The 23230-nt window shown below is 43.9% G+C and overlaps 1 protein-coding gene across 1 annotated transcript in view; it reads left to right on the forward strand.

The window, feature by feature from the left end:
• PLXNA4 (plexin A4) overlaps positions 1-23230 on the forward strand; it is a 590507-nt gene that overhangs the window by 22491 nt on the left and 544786 nt on the right. Inside the window, exon 3 of the mRNA XM_087860822.1 lies at positions 626-699. The gene's annotated coding sequence lies outside the window, so the exon portion shown is untranslated. The remainder of the gene's footprint in view (positions 1-625; positions 700-23230) is intronic.

A 23230-nucleotide genomic window follows, 5' to 3' on the forward strand; every position in this document is an offset into this window, starting at 1 on the left:
TTAGCTCCATGCCTGGGGCAGAACCAAGAACTCCATTCAAAGTCTTCATTTCTTCTAGTCCAGAAGACTCCAAACTCAACCAATGTCAGAATCACGTGGGGATTTAAAATAGATGTCTTTTCAGGCATGACTTCAAAGAATTCAAATCAAAAGGTCTAGACTGGGGCCCTGATACGGAGATTTTTAAGAAACACTGGGTGACTGACGTGGCTACTCTCGCTATCACCAGGCATTTGTGTTCAGGGTGTGCAAGCAGCTTTATTGAAAACAGCAGTAGGAGTCTCTGAGGCTCTCAGGCCAAGTTGTCATTGGCTTTTTATGTCCCTGTGGCACTAAGAGCTCTACCCTTGATTCCACCAAAGACCCGAAGGGTGATTCCTAGAGTTAGAGGTTGTGTCTGGTGCACAGCGTCACTTGTTAGACTCCCACGTGCCTACAGGTGTTAGACTCATTCCCTACACATTCCTGTAGGTGGAATAACAGGTACAGACAGGCGATCCCACTAATTATCACCATCTGGATGAATAGACTGAAAAAAAAATCCCCCCAAAACATGTGATGGAATCTTCCTCTCTTTGTTTTCCTATTTCTGGTGGCTTAAATATTGTGTTTGGTTTAAATACAGGCATGATTCGACCACAAATATTATGGGCAGAAAAGGCAACACAGCAGACTCTGTGGAGAGACAGTTGCTTTCAGGTAGGACATAAAAATAGAGCTTTTGCTGCGCCTGCAGGTGTTCCTGGCTCCTCCTGGCATGTGTCCCCTCTCTCCTCCGTAGGACATCTCTACAGAGCTAGTGTACTTGCATTTGAGGGAGAGATAATTGGAGGGGAAGAGGTGAGATGGCTTAAGGCCACAACAAATTGGTGATGGAATTGAGATGAACATGTGAATGGTGGGTCTTAGCTACAACCAGGTCTGGCCTTGTTTCTGGCCCCCTGAGGTGGGGCTGAGAAAGAGGCCTGAGTTCATGACTCCTGGATTAAAGGAACCAGGAATGGACCTCCAGTCAACTGGGCTCGTTTTTGTTTTGATGATTAAGAAGGAGCATTTGAAAAGTCATCATCTGTGTAAAGTACCTTCCAACCCTGTGCAACCTCCTTCTGGACCCTGGATAGCTGTTGCTACCCCCCTCATAACTGGTGGGCGGGGGGGGGGGACTCATTGTTGAGCTCAGCTTCCAGGGCACCCCTGGCCCCTCCACTATTGGGGATGCTGAGATTGTAATCCTGAAGATGCGGTCTTGGCAGATGGTCATGGTTTACATACTGTTTCTGGGGGCTCTGCACCTGGCCTTTCCCCACATTCCACTCTCTTTGAAGAGAGTAGAACTGGGTCTGATATAGTCAGGAAATGAGAACAAGGCTGCCCGCTTTCCTCTTTTCCTGGAGCTGGGGTGGGGAGGGGGGATCAGAACCAGGGCTAGTGTAGCTAAGGCAGGAGCTGGCGATTCCATTTTGACCTGCTAAGCACCATGGGACTCAGAGATAGAAAAGGTGAGATCCCTGCCCAGCCCTATCCCAGTCTTCACAGGATAATGCCAGGCAGGGGGACGCAGGGCTGGGTCTGCTCAAGCAGGGTTCTGTGGGAATGTGAAGGGAGGATGGACCTTGCTGCAGAGGGGTGCAGCTGGGGTAAGGCAGGGGTGAGCTGGCTTGTCCAGGCCTCTGGAATCAGATTCTGAAACATAGCAAATCCAGGTAACTTACAGAAATCTCTTTATTTTTTATCTATATGATCTTGGAGTGCTGTTCGATGGCATCGAGATACTAAGCCTGCCAGTTTCTTTGAGTCTCTTTGCTTCTGTGGACAGGGTTGGTGCCAAGCTAAGCCAATTACCTATGAAAGTGAAAACATCTCTTCTGCCACTGGTTTCTCTTGAGTGAAGGCATCGGAGCCCTTATTAAAGAGAAAATGTTATTTGACCACATTGGTGTAACACCTTAGTTCCATTTAGCAAAGCAGAATTGCTACTTCCCTTCCAGGGCCCTGGGAGGGCAGGTCATGGGACAGGTCCTATTTAGTTAGTTGTGAGATGGAGTGAGGGAACCAAGAGGGTGACCTGACCCAAATGTCCCCATTCCTGAGGCAGAAAGAAGTTTGCTGGAGGATGCTGGGCAGATGCCTAGGTGGGGCTGGAGGAGCCCTCACACCTTGTCAGAGATGCCCAGCATCTGCCCTTGGGGTAGATCAGGCTGCAGTGTTTGTACCTGTTTATTTGGCCCTGCACCTGTGATCCATCTGGCTGAACCCCCCACACAGCTCACCCGCCTGCCTTCCTCACAGCCTCCCTCACCACCCCTGTCAGTCATCAGTTCTGGCTTTTCTCGTGTGAGTCAAGTCCTCCTGCCTGCAGCTGCATTCTCTTAGTCTGGGTCCTCTGCCTTGCAACGTGGGGAAAACGGGTATATGGTTTGAGCCCCCAAGGAGTTCTGGGGTCTTCATTTGTAAGGCTTAAGCCATCTCACCACTTAATGTCAGTAATCTAAAGTTTGCAAATCTGGTCAATTATTCTGACATAATCGTGATAAGCTAGGCAGTTGAAAGAAGAGGCATTTTTAAATAGATGAAGATCCACTATTGGTTGAGCTGGGGTTGCAATAAGCGGAAAGGAGTGAGTTGGATAGTTCATTGGGGCAGGAAGGGTTTGGGGCTACCCCCAGAATTGGGGCTGACCCCTGCATGAGTGTACCAATGAAGAAGGCTGAGGGACAAACCACAGCACCCCCTGGTGGGCTTCACGCTGACCTGCCATCTCATTAAATGGCCGCAGTGGGTCTGGTGAGCAAGGAGTCATCCCCAGTCCCTCTCCTGGACCCCTGAGGCAAGAAGCTTTCATTTTCAACGTTAAGAATATGGTAGGTGGCTATAGAATCCTGCGATCGAGTTGCTCGCCCTGACAAACCATGGGCATCGGTATATAGTAAGGAAATTAAGTTAACTCATAGGAAGATCTAGCCGTTGCTGTCAGCTCCTGGCAGGTGATCTCTAGGCCCTTGGAATATCCCACTGGATAAGAGTGTCTTTCTTTGCCTGGGGGCCTTGAGCCGCAATGGACAATGTGATTTATGATGGTGTCTTTGGACCATGCAATTTCCACTCTACCTCCAGAGGGGTCAGCTGTGTCGGCAGTCAACTGAGGAGCCCCCATGCAAATTATACACACCAAAGCTCAGGTGAGCTCCCTTGCTTGGAAATGCTCTGTGCATACGTCCTACATCATTGCTGGGAGGAGTTAACACGGTCTGCAGCTCCATGGGAGCTCTGCGTCTGGAACTTTCCTGGACTCCGTGCTATGTGCCTTTTCCATTGGCTGATTTGAATCTGCATCCTTTAGCTGTAATAAACTGTAATGGAATATAACAGCTTGCAGTGAGTTCTGGAAGTCCTAGTAAATTATAGAACCTCAGGATAGTCTCAAGAACACCCCCACACCCCTAAACCTTGTAGTTGATAATTATGCAGGAGAGTAGAGTCCTTTACCATCTGAATGTGGTTTTAACGCTGGCTATGTGACTAAGCTCACTGACTGCAGGCAGACAGACAGGTTGAACCTGAGAAAATTTCAAGAAAAAAGTGCTAGAGGCACAGGCTCTTAGAGGCAGATGTCACAGCAGTGACACTGGGCTATGGGCCAAGTTCACTGCATGATGGGCCATGTGAGCTTCAAGTGCAGATCCAAACTGAGCTAGCTGGGCTCTCACTGAAACACTTTCTGCTGCCAGGATGGAGAGAAATCCTAAATAAATATGCAAGGTTAAGTGTAATTATGGCCCAAATGGCTGTAGCGCATCCTCGCTGGAGGGGAACTCTGATTCCTAGGGTTCAGTGGGCTTAGCATCTGGATGGATTAGGGGTGGAAAAGTGGGTTGGTGACAGGAAGGAGAAGAATAAACAGGTGATGAGTCAGAAGAGGATTTGGATCCTAAGATTGTTATGGACTGTTAAGTGATGAATCACTAAATTCTCCTGAAACCAATATTACACTATATGTTAACAAACTAGAATTTACATAAAACTTGAAACAGACAAACAAACAAAAGATTGTTACAGACTGGTCATGACCTTGGACAGGTCATTGCTATTGCTGGATCTTTGCCCATTTGGCATCTTGCAAGCAGGTATTCATATATTTTATAGGCGGATGGAAATAGATTCAGGGTGGATAATAGAATGAACATTTGTACTTTCTCTGTCAGGGACCATGTGGGGGCTTGACTTACTCCATTAATCAAGGTTCATAGAAACAGAACCAATCACACACACACACACACACACACACACACACACACACACGTGCATACAAGGAGAGAGAGATTGAGAGGTTTATTTTAAGGAACTGGCTTGTGGGATTGTGGGGGCTGGCAAGTCTGAAATCTGTAGGACAGGCCAGCAGGCTGGAAATGTAGGGAAGAGTCGATGCTGTAGTCTTGGATCTGAATTTCTTAGCAGGCTAGAAACTCATGGAAGTTTTCTATGTTGTCATCTTGAGGAGAATCCCTTCTTTAGAAAGGGAATCTTGGGGGCACCTGGGTGGCTCAGCTGGTTAAGTGTCTGACTCTTAATCTCAGCTCAGGTCTTGATCTCAGGGTCATGAGTTCAAGCCCACATTGGGCTCCATGCTGGGCATGGAGCCTACTTTAAAGAAAGGAATCTTTAAAGAAAGGTGTTTGTTTTTAAGGCCTTCAACTGATTGGATGAGGTCCACCTGCTTTACTCAAAGTCTACTGAATTAAATGTTAATCACATCTTAAAAATAGGTCCGCAGCAATACCTAGACTGATGTTTGACTAGACAACTGGGTGCCATAGCCTAGCCGAGTCAACACACAGAAATAACCACCACACGTTTCTGATTTCATGCTCACAGCAACCACTGGAGGTAGGGCAGTAAAGAACAGCAGCAAGGCTGAGTCTGAGGTATGTCTGGCTCCATTTTCATATGATACTGTGCTGTATCTTGTAGATAATCCCTAAGGTCTTCCAACTGGGTCATTTAACTCTTTGTAAACCTAATGACAGACCATTTTTCTTATTGTCCCTACCCGGAAAGGAATTGCTAGTATTACCACCCCCTCCAATAAAGTAATGATTTCCTAGGAGCCTGGAAAGCTTTTTAGTAGCCAAAGACTTGCCCATGTGTCCAGACTCTAACACTTTCTAGCTTCCTCTTAACCTCTAAATTTGAATCTCCACTGAATGGTTCAGGGAATGCATTCGTTCATTCAACAAAGTCTATTAAATATTTATGATGTTCTAGTCAGTATGATAAGGCTTGGGGTTGGAATATGGCTAAGACATATGGCTCAGTCTAGCCGGTCTTGAGAAGATGATGATAAGATGAGCAAATGTTTGGAAAGTGCTTTTGTTATTGTGAAATTCTGGCTCTAAATTTCTACATGCTCATTGTAGCCACTGAATGTATAAGCTTCCATGATCCTGTGAAAAGATGTAGTTAATTATCAGCGTGGCCTAAAAGTTTAAGTATATCAATTGCTTAACCACCTATAAAATCTCTGGATTCCCAGAAGAAATGCTAAAGAAAGATCTGAGCTGAAATTCAACCACGAGCTTCACCAAAGAGAGGAGAGAGTGAATAGAAATGAGGGGTGTCATTATGGAAGGACTGATTTCTTAAAACTCCGGATGTTAATAATCAAACTTTCACTAATGGAGAAGAACATAGCAGAGGAAATGTTACGTTTGTGAACTTAAAAACTCTTCTCATGCCCAAATGACTCATTCCATTTGGGACAAATGTCGCATTCTAAGGATGATGAATTAACTAGGTAAGTTGTCTCATGACTGGGGAGGTGCACTTGTCATTTATTCACCTGTAATACCATGGCTGAGTCATTTTCTTAGGAGTGCTACTTTTGGGCTCAAGGGTTGTAACTGGAATGATATTTTTACCCTGAAAAGTATGAATAAGTAAAGTATATATTTTACTAATGAAGAGCAGTGCCGTTCCTTCATGAGTGACTTTGAAGATATACTGATGGAGAGAAAAAAATCCGTTTTATCAACCCATGTGGGCCCTGAAGTCAAAGTGACCAGGAATAGAGAAAGAAGCCAAATAGGCCTGCCAAAAGCCTAGGTTGTTATATATATATATATATATATATATATATATATATATATATATATATATATTTAAACATATGTATAAATGTTTTATGTGTGTGTGTGTATATATTATATACATTTGCATATATATACCTGTAAAATGCATATGTTTTAAAATGTATGGATTTCATTGCCATGTCAAGTGATGAAGGATTCAGTGTGATTCTGGAAGAGAGGTAGGAAAATTAGAGGCAAGAATAGATACCATTAGGGAAAAACTCAATGTAAGTAACATTGCCAGTTGCGTGAAGGAACTGGTTTCAGTTCCTGAACATGTGAAGGGTGGGGGGCCACTGAGGGCCTGCTGTGTGGGCTGCAACACAGGCAGATCTGCTTCTGCTTTGCCCTCTAGAGGCCCCTCCCAGCTCTGGAGCTGCTGCCCACCAACCCCTTTAGGGGTCTGTAGTGGCTGGAGGGACTGATGACAGCGCTTCTGAGCCTCTGCTCCAGCCACCGCTGTTTTCACTCTGAAGAAGTTAGCGAGCAGATCCTCAGAACAGCCTCCACTCTCCACCGCTCCCCTCCTTCTCCACGGCAAGCCTGTCCATGCCGAAAAGACTTCTGTTGTCCCGGCGGCTCCTGGGCCACTGAGTTGTCGAAGCAGGCAGCTGTTGAGCGGTGTATTTGTTACCCATGTGAGTTCTTTGGAGTCTGGTGTGCGTGGCAGAGCCTCCAGTCTGTTCCCTCAGCTTTTTTCTCAGACTCTCTGGCTCAGAAGAGAGCTCTGGCTTTCATATCAGTATGATATGAAAACAAGGTTCTGTGTATGCTATATATAGTTGTGCACAGGTGTTAGATAAGAAATACATGTGTTGTGAGTATAAAATGTGGTCTTAAGCCTCAGATGCATAAATCTATTTATTTCCAGCCATGTGCATCTGTTTACAAATGACCCGGTGGTCTCTGCCCTAGTGCAGAGAATTACTTAGGACCATTCAAAATGAACCATACTTGTCAACATGTTCTAAAAGCCAGTTAATAAAAAAAGGAGAATGTCAAGTTGCTTCCACATTGATCTAAGTAGGATTTTTAAAAATATATACCCAGTGAAAGTTATTTATGAGACAATTTCTGTCATTTTACACCAAGAAATTTCAGTGACGTTTCATTGCCTGTAGTGAACAAACCAGATTCTGGCTGGTCATTCAAGGCCTTCTACAGTCTCAGCGTAGCATTATTTATCTTTAAGATATGACCTCCATTGCTCATACCACAGAGATTATTTTTGGTTGTACCCTTTTGACCACGTGAAAAAATCTGTTTCTTGGACAAATATATAGTTGACACACACATTCATTTTTGCAGATGGTCCAAAGCTGGAAGGGATAGTGAATTCATTTATCAACTAATATTGACACCTAGGCTGGGCTGGGCTTGGTTCCAGCACTGGGGATATAGCAGGGGACAAAACAAAGCCTCTGTTCTCGTGGAGCCTGCATGCAAGAAGGGGAGACCTGTCAAATGGGGTAAGAATAGATATCCAGCAGCTTGTGATAGGGGTTATTGCTGGCCTCAGAAGAGCAGCTTCTCCGATAAGGTGACCTTTGAGCAGAGACTTGTGTAAAATGAAGGAGAACACCAATTAAAATTCAGGAGAATGGTGTTTTCAGGTAATGGGAAGAGCAAATGCAGACTCTGAGGTAGGGGTGTGCTTGGAGGGTTTGTGCAACAGCAGGAAGGCCAGTTGTGGCTGTGGTGGAGTGAGTGGAGGTGAGAATAGTAAGAGGTAAGATCAAGAGATAGCTAAGGCCAAATAGTATAGAGCATTCTGGTCATGGTAGTGACTTTAGGATTTTAACGACTGGGTAACATGGGAAGCCATTGGAAGGTTTTGAGCAGATGAGAGATATGAATGACTTATGTACTCATGTCTTAAGTGGTTCCTTTGGTTGCCATATGCAGAACAGGCTACTGTGGGCTTTAGGGGTGGAAGCTGGAGAGTATTCTGACAGTCTGGGTTAGGGACTAAGGTGGTTTGGACTAGCGTGTGGGTGGGGGCAGTGGTGAAAATGGTAAGACATTGTAGATACTTTGGAGGCAGAGTTGTAAGGATTTTCTGATAAGTTGTATGTGGAATGTGAGAAGGGATTCTGTGATTCTAAAAGTTTTGGATTGAGCAGTCAGGAAAATTGAGAATAAAGTCACTCTTTATGGAGATGGGGAGAAGTTTGGGGGCAAGTAGGGGTAGAAAGCCAGATGTTCTGTTTTGGATAGATTCCATTTTAAGATGCCCATTCTGTAGTTATAAATCTTTAGCAGGCAATGGGTTATAGGAGTCTGAGTTTCAGGGGAGAAATTAAGGTAGGAGAAGTAGTGTTGGGAGTTGTTCAGCCTATAGATGCTTTAGGGAGCCAAGACAGATAAAGAAGGGAAGAAGTCCATAGACCCAGCAAAGACTGAGAAGAAACAGCCAATGGGATAGGATGGAAACCAAGAGAGAGGGATTTTTGTGAGGCTAACGAAAGACAGCATCCCCAGGAGGAGAGAGTGATCAAGTAGGTCAGATTTTGCCAAAGATGGAGACTTGACCATTGAATTTAAAGATGTAGAGGTCCATTGCTATATAGAATTTGAATTTAGAAAGTCCCCAACAGGCCAAAACTGTTATGACTGATTAAATAGGAGCCCACATGTGGGTTCAAATTGTCATGTTTTCATGTACAGGATTTCGAAGATGTAGCTTCACAGTAGTTCATGGGAAAGGGTCTGTGATTTAAGACCCTGAGTGCCATGTGAGTCACTATGTGACAGGGATGTCAAAAACGCCACACTGACACTGTCTTTGCCACATGACCAGAAGCACAGCATCTGGACCAATACGATTGTGGTCTCTCTAAGAGGTTCACGGCCAGAACACAGGTGAGCGGGTTTCTTTACTGAGCCCCACCTTTGTAAATGAGACAGACAAACCAGGGGGCCTTTAGGCCTTTCACTACTGTGAAAATTTGTTGAACTAAAAGTGTTCAGGAAGGTATTTCTCCATTTGAAGGACTGGCCTACGGAAGAAGGATCATTCTTGCTTTTATAGATGGAGGGTAGAAGTTAAAGGGGGAAGTATTGAGTCATCTGTTTCTGTGTAACAAACCACCCCAAAATATATTAGTTTAATATACTGGTTTATTATTTCTCTCAATGTTTTGAGTTGGTTGGGTGGCTTTTCTGCTGGCTTTGCCAGGGCTGACACAACTAGAGTCTGATTGTGGATTGGCGAGGCTCTGGGCTCAGCTTCCCATGTGGTCCCTCAGACCACATGGTCTTGTATCTTCAAGGAGATGAAATTGGACTTCCTCAAATGGTAATGGCAGTCATCCAAGAGGGTGAGCCCAAGGCACAAAGACTTATCAAGCAAAGACTTGCATCATATCTGTCCCATTGGCCACAGTGAGTTGTAGGGACAAGCCCAGGGTCAAGGTGGGAGGAAACAATATCAGCATATGGATCCCAGAGGTGTGATTCACTGGGGACCATTAGTGCAAAATCTCCACCAGCAGATTTTGACTTGATACAGGAGAGAGGCTTTAAACAACTATAGCTATGCAATTAGCTGCCTTGTGAAATAGTTGATTTGGTGGTGGAGGTATTCCAATTCTAACTCATGTTTATTCTTGTATTCATAACACTTTATTAAATACCTATGATGTGTAAGACCCTGGGTTGGTAGTATGGGGGATAAAAGATGGATAGGATAAAGTCTGTGGAATGACTTTTACAGACCACTGGGAGAAATGCAAAACAAAAACAAAAAGAGAAAGACTTGGGAGAGACCCACAGATAAAGTGCAGTGGGAGAGCAGAGAAGAGAGAGAACTTCTGGCTAGAGTCAGGGTGTGGAGGGTAGAGGAAGCCTCTAGAGCCTTTACATGAAAGGTAACATTTTAATAGAGGGACAGAAAGTAAGCTAATAATCCTTGAGTTCTTTTTGCCAGGCACAGCACTAGATTCCATGGGAATGTTTTACCCTTTAATCTTTATGGCAACTGCATCATTCTCATTTAACAAATGAGGACACTGGATCTCAGAGTGAGTTCACAGATGAATTAGCAGGCCAAGAATGTTGGTCTGGGTGGTCCAAAGTCTGTATTCTTCATGGGAAGCTAGGCTGCCTCCATAAAATTATCATGTATATTATGATTCAAAGATTTTCAAGTACTTTACATACAAAATTTCATTCAAGCCTCACAATAGGTATGAGGAAAATATTGTCCCCATCTTATAGATGAGTAAACTGAGGCTCAGAGAAGTTGAATCAGATAGATATGGAACTTTTGCATTAACTCTTCCCTCTGCCTGGAGTGCTGTTTCCCATGACTTTATGGGACTCACTCCCTTCTGTCATTCAGATCTCAGCTTACATACCACCTTTCATGATCACCAAGTCTGACGTGGCTCCCACGTCCTAGGCTTTCACATCATCCTATTTAAATTCTTTGTATGGCCCATGTCACTGAATGATCTGGGTTTTTTGTTTTTTGTTTTGTTTTTGTTTTGTTTTGTTTTGCTAATTGCCAGTCGTCAGTTTCCCCTCACTAAGTGTAAACTCGATGAGTGCAAGATTTTTTTTTTCTATTTTTTTAGTTCTCAGCTTGATTTCTACAGTTTTATTATGATATGTCCTGCTTGGAATTGGTTGGGTTTCCTGAAACTGAGAAGTGGTGTCAACTCTGGAAAATTCTAAACCATTAACTTTTCAAAATTTTTTTTCTCTTTCTAGTTACATCTTCTCTAATTCCAATTATACTTTGGTTGTATCTTTTCATTCTTTCATTCAAGTATCTTAATTATTATTTTTTTCTTTTTTGCTGATGCATTCTGGATAGTTTTTCAGCTATTTCCTCCAGTCTACTAGGTATATTTTTCCTGAGTCTAATCTGTTGTTTAACCCATCCAATGAATTTTAAATTTCATATATTATAATTTTTATTTCATGAAGTTATATTTGGTTCCTTAAAATAGGTTTGTTCAACTTTGATAATCTTTTGCTCCTTTGTAATACTGTGAATTCCTTCTTATTTATGTTAAAAATCTCTGATAATCTAATACCTGCAGGATCAATAGGCCTGATTCTGCAATTTATTATTTCTGTTGACTCTTACTCATATTAGTTTGTACTCCCATGTGTTTTGTGATTTTGTTCTTTATTCATGAACATTTCAAGACACCTGAGTGGAGGGTCCATTCCTTCAGAGAGAATTTGCTTTTCTTCTGCCAAGTGTTTGGAACACTGTCAATCTGGGACTACTTTTAAGTTTGGCACTTTTTCGTCCTTCTGTCTTCACAAGTGGTATGAATTATAGCCCCAGATCCTAAAAAATATTGGTTTGTGGTAGGAAATATTAGGGGAGACTTTTCTTCCACCTGCCACTTTCCTGTCTTAAGGGTCAAGGCTAAGCCAGACAAATCTCTAGGTGACCACTGAGATATCACTCTGTAGAAGGCTCAACTAATAAAGTCCCATTCTGCTTGAGCCCCAGGATGTTTTCTCCATTTTCATATGTGTGTGACTCTAGATCACTAGGAAATATACAGATATCCACAAGGAAAATGCCTCTGTAGCTTACTTATCCCCACTGAATTCACTCCCTTATTTTTAATTCCTCTGATTGGTTTACTTCTTTTCCTGCTAGCTCAGCCATACTTTGAAATATGTTTTTCGTTTTATTCAGCATTTTTAGACGTTCTATACTGGGAGGATGTTCTCTCCTCATTTAGTCCAACATATTGCCAGAAGCAAAAGTGCCTCTTCTTTTTCCACACTATACTGCATGGCCTTCAAGCTTGACAAATACTTGTCAGAGATGTAGCAAAAAGTAATTTCTGTCTTGAGCAATGTTACCAGGATCTTATTCCCCTGATATTAAAAATGTCCCTTTCCCTCAGCTTCTCTAGCCATAAAAGAAAAGCAAGGGTCTTCCTATAAAATTAAGGTATAATGTGGCTGGAACACAGTAAGAAATGGGAAGAGAGGTACAAGAATAAGTTGGAGATACAGATTGGAATCAGATCAGGAAGGACTATTGTGGGGAACTGGGTTTTATTCTAAGTAGAATGAGAAATCATTGGTAGTAAACAGGGAAGAGATGTAAGCTAATTTTATTTAAAGAATATAAATGAGGGTAACAAATTGTTGGAGGGCAGAAATGGGAAAAGAGAGATCTGCTAGGACACTATCATAGTAGTCCACAGTAGAGAAGAAGAGGAGGTAGGTTGGAGGAACATGATAGCCATGAAATGCAAAAATGTGGATGAGTATAGTGTATTGTTGACTAATTACCTGCAAATTTAGCAGCTTAAAACAACACTTGTATAGTAGAGTTTTTGAGGGTTAGGGATCTAGGAGCAACTTAACTGGGTATTTCTGGCCCAGGGTCTCTTATGTGGTTACATTCAAGGTGTTGGCTGGGGCTACAGTAATCTCAAAGCTTGACTGGGCTGGATAATCCACTTTCAAGCTCACTCATATGGTTGTTGGAAGACTCAGTTCCTTTTCTGACTGTTGGCCAGAGGCTTCCATTCCCTACCACATGGGCCTCTCCAAGGGCTATTCACAACATGGCAGCTTGGAGCTTAATTCCCTCAGAGTGGGAGGGGTGGTGGGGAGAACAAGATGGAAGTCAGTCTTTTCATAACCTAATCTCTGAAGTAACATACCATCAATTCTGCCATATGCTGTTGGTCATAGAGACCAACCCAGGTAGAATGTGGGAAGGGACTATACAAGGTTATGAATACCAGGAAATGGGAATACCAGGAAATGGGAATCACTGGGAAATGGGGATCATTGAGATCATCGTACCATAATGGTTATGAGATCTACTTTGGTTGTAAAACAAACAGGACTTTGCTGGTGAATTTGATGCAACATATCAGGAAAAGAGAGAAAATTGGAATGGCTTCTAGGCTTTGGGTTCAAGCTGCTTACTATAATGAGAACTGTTGGAAGAGAAACATTGGAGCTGGGGAGGAGAGTTCTACTTGAAACTTGTGAAGTTTGCAAAGCCTTTTAGATACCCAAGTGGGCATGTCAAGTAAGCAGTTTGAATGAGTGATTCTGGAACTCAGGGGAGAGCCCAAGACAGGGGGTTAAATTTAAGAGTAGCCTATCGCTAGGATTTAAAGCCTAGGCACTGGATAAGATCACTTAGTTGCAGACATTCTTGACCTTAGCAGGTTAGAATCATCTGGGAAGCTTAAAAAAAAAAAATTGACACCAGGCGATTCTCCAAATCAACTAAATCTGGGCATGCCACACAGCCAGTGGGATTTTTAAAGCTCCCAAATGATCCCAAAATGCAGCCATGGTTGAGAAGCCTTGACAAGGGAGAAATGCCAGTGGAGAAAAGAAGGGAGCCCAGGACCCTTGCGTGTGTGTAAGGGTAGAGGATGACACAGTGCTCCAGAGAGAAAGTTATGGCAGAGCTCATTTTGCAGTGTCTGAGAATTGGTTAATTTTGTGGTTGTGTGCCATTGAGCCACTAACCAGCTGGTGAGAACAGTTTGTGTACTTCATGTGCAAAGGGCTATCATCTGTGGCCAGTGGAGAGCCTAGGATCACTTTGGAATTTCAAAATGTTAAAAGTTGAATACACTGATTCCATTTCGTAATGCAATTAGACTTAATTAGACCCAGAGTATTTACCAAGTATTCCTCTGACCTTCTTAATTAGGGAAAAAAGTTAAGCAAATTTGAACCTGACACTCTAAAGGATGGATGATTTTGTGCTGAGTTGTAGCAGGATTCCAGCTGGACGCTTCTGAAATCAGGCTGCAAGGGAGAAGAATAAGTGTCCAACCCAGTTTAACTTCAAATGAGCAATTATAACATGCCGATCTTTGCCTGCAAAAAAATTGGAGGGCAATCCATTGTCGGGTAGGTGTTTTGAGGTATTTTTCCTTCTGTGGGGATTTGTGCATGGAGAAACCTATTTTCTAATATTGAGGGCTGTATTTGTTACTCGCTCCCCACCTCAGACTTTTGCAAACTGGTATACCTGAGTGAGCTAAGAGAACAATGGCTTGCAGCTGTATTCTCAATCCTGCTTCCTGAGACACTGAAACTGTGACCTTGCTATCATTAAGTCATTTTCTAGGACTCTTGACCAACAAATCAGATAGGTCAAGTTTATAACTATTGAGTCCTTCAGAAGTATGTAGCACACTACCTTACCCTACACTTGCACTTGACCCGAGTTTTTTAAAAAGCTGTCACTTTGTCTATGTTCCTATTTCTATTCAGATCATGAAGGGAACCTGAAAATGCTCTATAGTTGGAGTTCAAAGTCCTCAGTTCAAGATTTAGCTCTGCCACTTGTTAGTTATGACCCCTAAGGCAAGCCACTTAGTCTACTAAGTCCTTCTCCCCCTCTCTAAAATGGAGAGGATCCCTGCGTTACCTCTTTCCTGAGGTCATTGTCTATAGAGAAATGAGTGAATATAGAATAGCCTTATCTTGCTGATGTAAAGACTTGCCACTATCACCGTAAGCCCTCTTCTGGGCATATGCAGAAGCCATTCATCTGCTTTGGATGTCTGCTTTCCTTATCTTCTCACCATCAAGGCTTGCTTTCCTTCAAATCTCATGGCACAAACCTCCCATTTCTTCAAGAAGTCCTTCTTGATTTACCCTGTCTTGTTTGGATCATCCTTTTTGTTTTTCTCCAATGCCAGAAGAATATGGTATTATTTTTAAATTGAGTACTATTTATTTATATGTTTCTCTATAGATGTCTTAATTTTGTCCCAAGTGTTCATTATGACTCTCATTAGATTGTAAGTTTTAGGGGGTTAGGGACTGGAGATTTCTCCCAGCTTTGTAGCACTGATCAATATGAAAGTTCTGTCCATCAAGGTGGACCACTAACTTCTTACATCTGATTTATATTTCTCACTGATTTTCACAAATCAAGACCACCCAGAAAGCAATCGAGTTTGGAATGTTTGTAGACATTTTCCTCTATCTAGAGCTCAGTCCTTCCCTTGTTAAAACAATTCTTGCTACCACAGTCCTAGTGATAATTGGGTATCGGCCAGTGAGGGAGGGGATGGAAACATTCACTTTCACCTTTCCTTAGCAGGAGCATGTCTTTATCAGCATACTCCGCTGAGATTTCAACATCACTCTCTCTTCCTTGTCTTTCAAGTTGTTCCAAGCCCAGTGACATTTGAAATGATGAGTCATTGTCTAAATGTGGAGATCATCATTCTGCATGCACAACTGTGTGTGCTTGGGTGCTATCCCAGTCTGTGATGGGAAGCATGACTCTGACCTCACGGAGGAGGGCATTCTGAAAATGATCCTCTGTGAGCTTGAAAGTGGCATAAACCGTGATCTGATATTTTTGGAACCCCCACAAGGATGAGAGGACTCAAGCTGATGTTTTGTGTATTTTACATAACAAACATATATCATAGGCTTCTTTGGCATAGTAGAAACATCATCCTGGAAGACAGGAGACCGGAGTTGGGTCTTGCTCTTTCACTAAGTCCTTGTGTGAACTTGGGTGCACCTTGTCACCCCATGGGAACTCAGAGAGGAAGCAAGGGGAACTGGGTCATCTTAATTTCCTTAAAGCTCTTAATTTCTAATGAGTGCTGTGGGATAATGTGACCCAATCAACCAGGACTTCACAATTTTGTTCTTGTTGCATAATGTTTCTACTGATTAGAGAGGTGGGAAGGGGGGACTATTTGAGGGTAGCTTTGGGGAGGTCTCATAGATACATATGTAACAGATAGTGAAAGGGGATCAGAAACCAGAAGGTGGAAATGGGGAAAGAGAGGAAAGAAAAGTAGAAAAGAGGATGTTCTTGAGTTTCCTTCCCTACTACCATTTTTCTGGTGAATAGATTTCTGGTCATTCCCAAGCGGTGAAGGGTGCTTGCTGATTGCTATGGACTGAAGGCCTGTGCTCTCCGCAAATTCTTATGGTGAAGCCCTACTGTGATGGCATTTGGAGGTGGGGACTTTGGTCGTGAGAGTAAAGCCCCCATGATGGGATTAATGTCCTTATAAGCAAAGGAGGAGAGCTAGCCTTCTCTGGCATATGAGGCCGCAATGAGAAGATGACCTGTGGAAAACGGGAAGGGCCTTCACCAAAAACCCAACAGTTCTGGCACCAAGCCAACCTCCAGAACTGTGAGAAATGTTTGTTATTTAAGCCATCCATTCAGTGGTATTTGCTGTAGCAGTCTGAGCTAAGACACTGGTAACATCCAAGACACAGGTAGGAACCTGTTTCTTGACTCCAGGACCGGAGTGATCCCCCAAATCCCTCTGTTTCAAAGACAAATGTCTGCTCGGAGAGGCTGAATCTACTGCCCTTGGACCTCTGTGCTAAGCCTTCATCCTTGCATACTTTTAAAATGAAAACTTTATATAAATGTACCATTTGGCTTAGCTTTCTGAAGCTTGCTTTGTGTGCCCCTGTGTGTGTGTGTGTGTGTGTGTGTGTGTGTGTGTGTGTGTGTGTGATGTATCCATGTTGATACATGGAGCTCTAGCCAGTTCATTTTAACTGCTATGTACTTTTCCATTGTAAGAATATCACTATGCATATATTCTTCTTTTGATGGACATATATGTTGTTTCCAACCCCTTTTCTATTAAAAGTAAAACTACAATACACATTTTTAGTCATATCTTCTTGAGCACATGGCATTGCTGGATCAAAGACTATGTATATCTTCAATTTGTTATTGCCAGAATGCTCTTAAAGGGGTCATACGAGTTTATACTCCCACCAGCACTACAGGAGAGTTCCTATTATTCCAAAATCCTCATCGCCACACAGTATTTTCCAGGCCTTTTAGGTTCTGCCAATCTCTGATATAAAAGGCATTTAATCTGGTTCCAGACTTTCAAGGGAATGATTTAAACATTTCAGTGTTAAGTAGGATGTTTACTATAGGTTCTCGACAGATGTTGTTTATTAGATTAAGGAAGTTACTAGTCTTATTTTTTGACTTTTTAAAACCACAAATGGAAATTGAATTTTATCAAATATTTTTCTTCTGCTTATGTAGAGGTGATCATCTAACATTTTAAATAATCTTCCTCATGGTATTAGATGCAGGTGACTGGTTTGATGGGAAACTGAGATGAGGTAAAGATTCTTATAAAGACAAGTTCCTTGTAGTTTTTCAAAACATCAGCCTCCAATAGAGCATCTCAAAAGTCACCTCCCACAGTCAGAGGGTTGGAAAGGAAGGCAGGTATTGTCATGTACCACAAATAATTCATCATGTGGTAAGTGGGGATGTGCTGGGGTGTTGTTATAACTGGAGACTATTACCCAGAAGGACTGAAGAACAGCACGCTTCACAATGGGTTATCTGAACAATATACGATTATTATGGGCCGATGCCTCCGGCTTGGATATATTTTTGTTAAGGTGAAATTTTCTTTGTAATGGAGTTGGTTATAATAGGATTTGATCTCCATCCATCTCACTTACCCGTTCTCCCTCTGGCGGCTGTGATAGCCTTGCTCCCTTTGCAGCAGCCAGCCCAGCTGTGTCTAAGGAGCCAAACATGCCTCTAATTTGTGACCAAAAACTCTCCAATGGGGCTCTTCTCATAAGTCCCCAGATCTCTTTGATTCAGCTAATGTTCATCCATCATGGGTAGCTTTACTCAATCTGCTTTCCCAAGGTGTTTATGATCTTACTTAGCTCATCTCCCTCTTAACCCTCCCAGCCTATTTAGACACAATTTGAGTCTGTCACACATCACGGATGATGCACAGTGATGTCCTAGAGGGTTCTGAGTTTTCGCCCCATCTGTCTGGGTGGGATAATATGGTAGTATGGGGAGGATGACGTTAACAAGACTCATATCACAGATTTTGAATAGAGGTGCACCTGCCACCTACCCTGCAACAAAATTTGGAGTCAGTTAAGTTTGGCCTAGAAGACGATGCAGGGCAGCAAATCAGCACTCCAGCCTGTACAATTCAGAGGACACGCCCCATGGGCATTCTTTTGGTTGAACAATCTATGTGCAAATTAATAATTCCTCTTCTCCCGAGTGCTGTGTTAAGTGTGTTAACCTCACCATTCTTTTCTTATTTTTACATAGCCTGATTCTGCCAGAAGTTACAATATGGGCAGTAGTTTATGGCATATTACTTGAGGGGTATTAAAAGGCCCCCCCTCACCAGACATGTTTCCTCTGCCGAGGTGCTTGGGAAAATGTGCCTCTGTCATCGTTGGGGGAAATAGATCATTGTCACTCTCAGGCTAAGATGACTTAATTAATAAGCTTAGCTAGAGAGTCGGGGTTCATAGGAAGTATAATGCAACATTCATTCATTGAGAATACTCTTAATAAATAGTGAGCATGTGCCAATGCTCTGTGAGTGTCCAGCGATGCAAAGATGGGGCCCATGTCCTGCTCTGTGCCACCCCAGAGGAGCACGTGGTCTAGCCATGTCTCTGAAAGAGCACTGAACTGGTGTGAGTGCCTGGGGTTCTTGGCCCCGTTCTCTACCAAATCGGAGAGCTGGGTAGACCAGGGAATGTCTTTGGGTCATGATTTACACATTTTAAATTTTGAAGTGGAGAGAGGGTGGAAGAAGCTCCCTGAAGTTCCTTGCAGGCCTGGCCTGTTATGAGTGGAGCAGGAATTACAGTCACTTGCTCCCACATCAGCAGAAATCTCTCTTTCCCCTTCCTTGTGTGTCATCTGTCCAGTTCTGTCTTCCTATGCAAGAGGTCACTGTTGGTGTTAGTGCCTTCTTACCCTTCAGAGATTAAAAAGAAAAAGTATGTACTAGCCAAATGAAATCTATATTCTTTATCCCTTTTTCATTTAACACAAGATATAACATGCTATCAACACTGTCCTGCCATTGCCTTTTTTCCTCCAGTTAACAAGATACCCTGAAGATTTTTTTTATGTTAACAAAGAGCTTCTTTGATCTTTTTTTGTTTTTGTTTTTATCACTATATAGAATTCCACTGTATGCATGTCAGCAGGTTAGCCAGTTGCCATATAGATGGCGGTCTGGCTGTTTCCGTTCGTTTTTTTTTTTTTTTTTTAAGATTGTATTTATCTGTCAGAGAAAGAGGAAAGAGAGAGTGCACACAAGCAAGGGGAACTGCAGGCAGAGGGAGAAGCAGACTCCCCGCTGAGCAGGGATCTCAATGTGGGGCTCGAGGCCAGGACCCTGAGATCATGACCTGAGCCAAAGGCAGATGCTTAACTGACTGAGCCACCCAAGCACCCCCGGCTGTTTCCATTCTTTTGCTATTCTAAACCATGCCCAAATGCGCAGGGTTAGGCTCACATCATTGTGCATGCTGGCGAGTGTGTCTCGTGATCTACTGTATCCAGGTCATTCCCAGAAGCAGAGTTTCTGGGTGGGTCAAAGATACCCATACGGGTAATTTGGAAAGACTGATTTCTTTCTTCTGACACTGAATGTGTGGTATCTTTTCCAACCCCAGTTCCCTAATTCTCTGACACCAACTGGGTATCCAACAATTCAGTTCAAGTCTTCCACTGTTTACCTGGAGTTAGCATCAGACTCCGCAGGCTCAAGTGCTCAGTCCAACCAAATGAATCTCACTGTAGATGCCAGTTGCAAATGAGGTGTCTGCTGACTACAAATTCAAGAGCTCTCGTGGCAACCCTCCCCCTTCCCCTGTTCAGTGATTCTCTAGAATGGCTCCCAGGACTCAGGAAAGGGCTTTACTACTATGACTGGTTTATTATAAAGGATGCGACTCAGGAACAGTCCAGTGAAAGGGCCAGGTATATGGTGGCGAGTGGGAGCTTCCGGTAAGTTTGGTGATTTTGATGACCAGGCCCTATTCTGAGTCACCCTATTAGCATAAACTCAGGTACGGTTTACAGGGCCTCCTTAGGAGGAGCAAAAGACACTCCTATCACTTAGGAAATTCCAAGGGTTCTAGGAGCTCTGTGCCAGGAACCAGGGACAAAGACCAAACATCTTTTTTTTATTATATCACAGAAAGACACAGTCAAAATATCCTAATACATCAGTTTACACCCTGCTCCTGCCATAGTGAATGAGACTGCGTGTGTCCCCACGGCTTAGCCAGCACTGTGGGTCATTGAGCTTTTGGCCTTTTGCCACCTGGGTGGTGCTAAGTGGGCTCTCACAGTAGTTTGAATTTGTATTTCTTTTTTTCTGAGTGAAGCTGAGCATCTTTTCGTATGTTGGAGAGCCATCTCTATTTTGAATAGATAAGTTTGGAGGGGAAGAGAAAGGAAAAGTCCGGAATTTGGTTCTCCTTAGCAAAGGGGAGAGGCGGGGCTGCCGGGTCAGAAATGGACTGAAGGTCACTCCTTTTTTTTCTTACCATTTGTATTAGAGTCTGCCCCTTTTCCTCATCTACTGCCCACCCCTGGACTTCACAGTGACGCTTTGAGTGGATCAGTCACGCCCCTGCTGTTAGGACATCTCAGGCTCCCTGGCAGCTCCTCCAGGACGAGGTTTCCTGGGTGAGCTGCAGTGACCCTGCCAAGGCCCAGCTGTGAGAGCCCGGCTGCTGGGTTTTGCTGATCACTGTGTTCTGATGCCCTTTGGAGAATCAAAATTACAGGGTGAGGAGACCCAGCTTGTGTCACTGTTGATGCTGGAGGGTGGAGCTGTTGTGGGGGGCTGGGACCTTGAGAAAAGAAACAGTAGGAAGAGGAGAGACAGAGAGGGAGGGAGAGAGAGAAGGTAATGCTGTTCTAGCAGCCGATACTCACTGTCAGCCCTAGTTGGCCCAGATGCATTTACGTCTAGGGGCCCCTCATCCCAGGATGTGGGACTGCTGACAGCCATCAGATGTAGTCTGTGTGTGTTGAGGGGTTGGGGACGGGGGCAGCTTGCAGGTTTTGTCTCTCCCTGGCATCCAGGGCTGGGAGAGTGAACTGTCCATGGGAGGGGACCCCACCTACCCAGCCAGGGTGTCACCCATCCGTTCCTGGAGGACAAGGGACTGGCCTCTTCTGCAGCATGGATGAAGGGCAGGAGCAAGTCTCCTTGAGGGAGTAAGATGCTGCCTGCAGGGTGATTGGTCTCAGGTGCAATTCCCATGTTCCTCCACCAAAGCGGTACCCCAAAGCAGTTCTAGGCAGAGATGCTTGGCAAGTGAAAGGAAAAGTGCCCCCCGCTCATGATGGTTTCCACTCTGTCCCTTCCAAAGCACTGTTAAGGTGCAGCTGGGGTTTCTGTTGGCTTCTAGTCCGTGATGCTCGACTCAAGTTTCCACGTGTGTGAAATGCTTGTGAGTGTTCCTGGAACATTCTCATTTCTGGAAATGTTAAGAATCCCAAGGACTAGTTGCTCAAATCTTCTCCAAGAAAGCAGCACGGCTGCGTGGGAAGGGTCATTCCCCAGCGGCCGTGGCCTCTCCCTACATCTCTGTGGACCTGAGGCAGGGTGTTCCCAGTGCTGTGATGGACGGAGGTCCTGGGCAGCAGGATCTTTGGGCAGCAGCCTGCCCGAAGTCTGATGAGCGGCCAACTCAGAATGAAGATAAAGCACCAGTGAGCTTTGATGGACGACGGGCAAAGCTTGTCTTGAAATTGGCCTCTCAAAACAATATACAGACTAATACACAAATCAATGCAAAGTGTTTAAACCGCCAGGAAAACGCGGCCCATCTATCACACTTAAGGGGAAGAGGGGGCCATGGAGTTTGGCAATTGCCTGAGTCCCCAAGGCCCTGGGGAAGGAAACTCTATCTCTGGGAACTGACAGCTTGATTCAGCATCTCCCTCCTGAGCATGGACCCCAATATAGCCTGAAGTGGGTAAAAGGGAAAGAATTCTGACCTCAGCCATGCTGTCAGTGCTTCATAGGAAGAGCTGCGGCCCTTGTCTCTTGCATTCCTCCCAGTGACCACGGATGGCGGGGCCCACGGTTCGGGGGTGGCTGTTGTATCAGGGGGCCTGAGGTGGTGGTGATAACACTAGAGTTGGTGACTGAGAGCCCAGCAGCACGGGGAACTGTGATCACTAACACTGTTCACTTCTTGTGTGTTTTTTAAATATATATATGTGTATGTATTTTTATTTTTAATATAAAAACTTGTCTATCTTTAAGGTATGAAACGTGTTTTGGTATACATACAAAGTGCAATGCTGACTTCAGTCAGGCTGTTTCACATAGACATCACGTCACATACTTGGTGTGTGTGGGGGGGGGTGGGGATGATGAGAGCCCCCGAGATGTACTCTCTCAGCGAATGTCCCGTATTCGGAACAGAATTGTTAACAGTAGTCATCATGCTCGTCAGCAGATCTCGAGACTTAGTCATCCTACAGAACTGCACCTTGGTGTCCTCGGCTCACATCTCCCCCGTCCCCCACCTCTCCGCCCCTGTTAGCCACCATTCTACTCTCTGCTTCCATGTATTTGACTTTGTCAGATTCTGCATATAAGTGAGATCATGCACTATTTTTCTTTCTGTAAGTAGCTTATTTCACTAAGTAGAATGTCCTCCAGGTTCCTATATGTCACAAATGGTAGGATTCCCTTCTTTCTAAGGCGGAATAATATTCCATTGTGTATGTGTCTGTATGGACACCCTCCCCCCCCAATTTCTTTATTCTTCATCCATCGGCAGACACTTAGGTGACTTCCATACCTTGGCTATTGTGAGTAGTGCTGCAAACATGGATGATTGCTTCGGCGGCCACTCCGGCCCCATTCCCCTGCCCTCTGCCCATCTGGGGTGGCTCACTTCTTTCTCCATTCTCTGAATAATCACAATGTCTACTTTGGACTGTTTCTTTCATTGACATTAAGGTCTCAGAACTTTGTATCAGCCTTCTTCATTCTAGATATCGCTTAACTGGAAGAGGAAGTGAATGAACATAACTCTTTACAGCATGTCTTGCACTTCGCAGTCTTTTCATGTTTATGGCTGACAGTATGAACTCCACTTAACAGGAGAAGAGATAGAAGCTCAGAGTAGTCTAAAGCTGTGACCAGTCTGCCAGAAGGAAAAACCCTGTAGGAATATGGAGCTGTAGTTTTATTTCTCAAATCCTTGACCATAGAAGTTGGTTTCTGGTGAGGACTCTTATTCCAGCTTCCACAGAGCCTCTGGGGAAGGCTTAGCAACTTCATCCTTCCCTTCTGCTGTTA

The sequence above is a fragment of the Ursus americanus genome, chromosome 3 (assembly GCF_024610735.1).
Source record: "Ursus americanus isolate L20-20 chromosome 3, mUrsAme1.1.p, whole genome shotgun sequence".
NCBI classification, from domain to species: Eukaryota; Metazoa; Chordata; class Mammalia; order Carnivora; family Ursidae; genus Ursus; species Ursus americanus.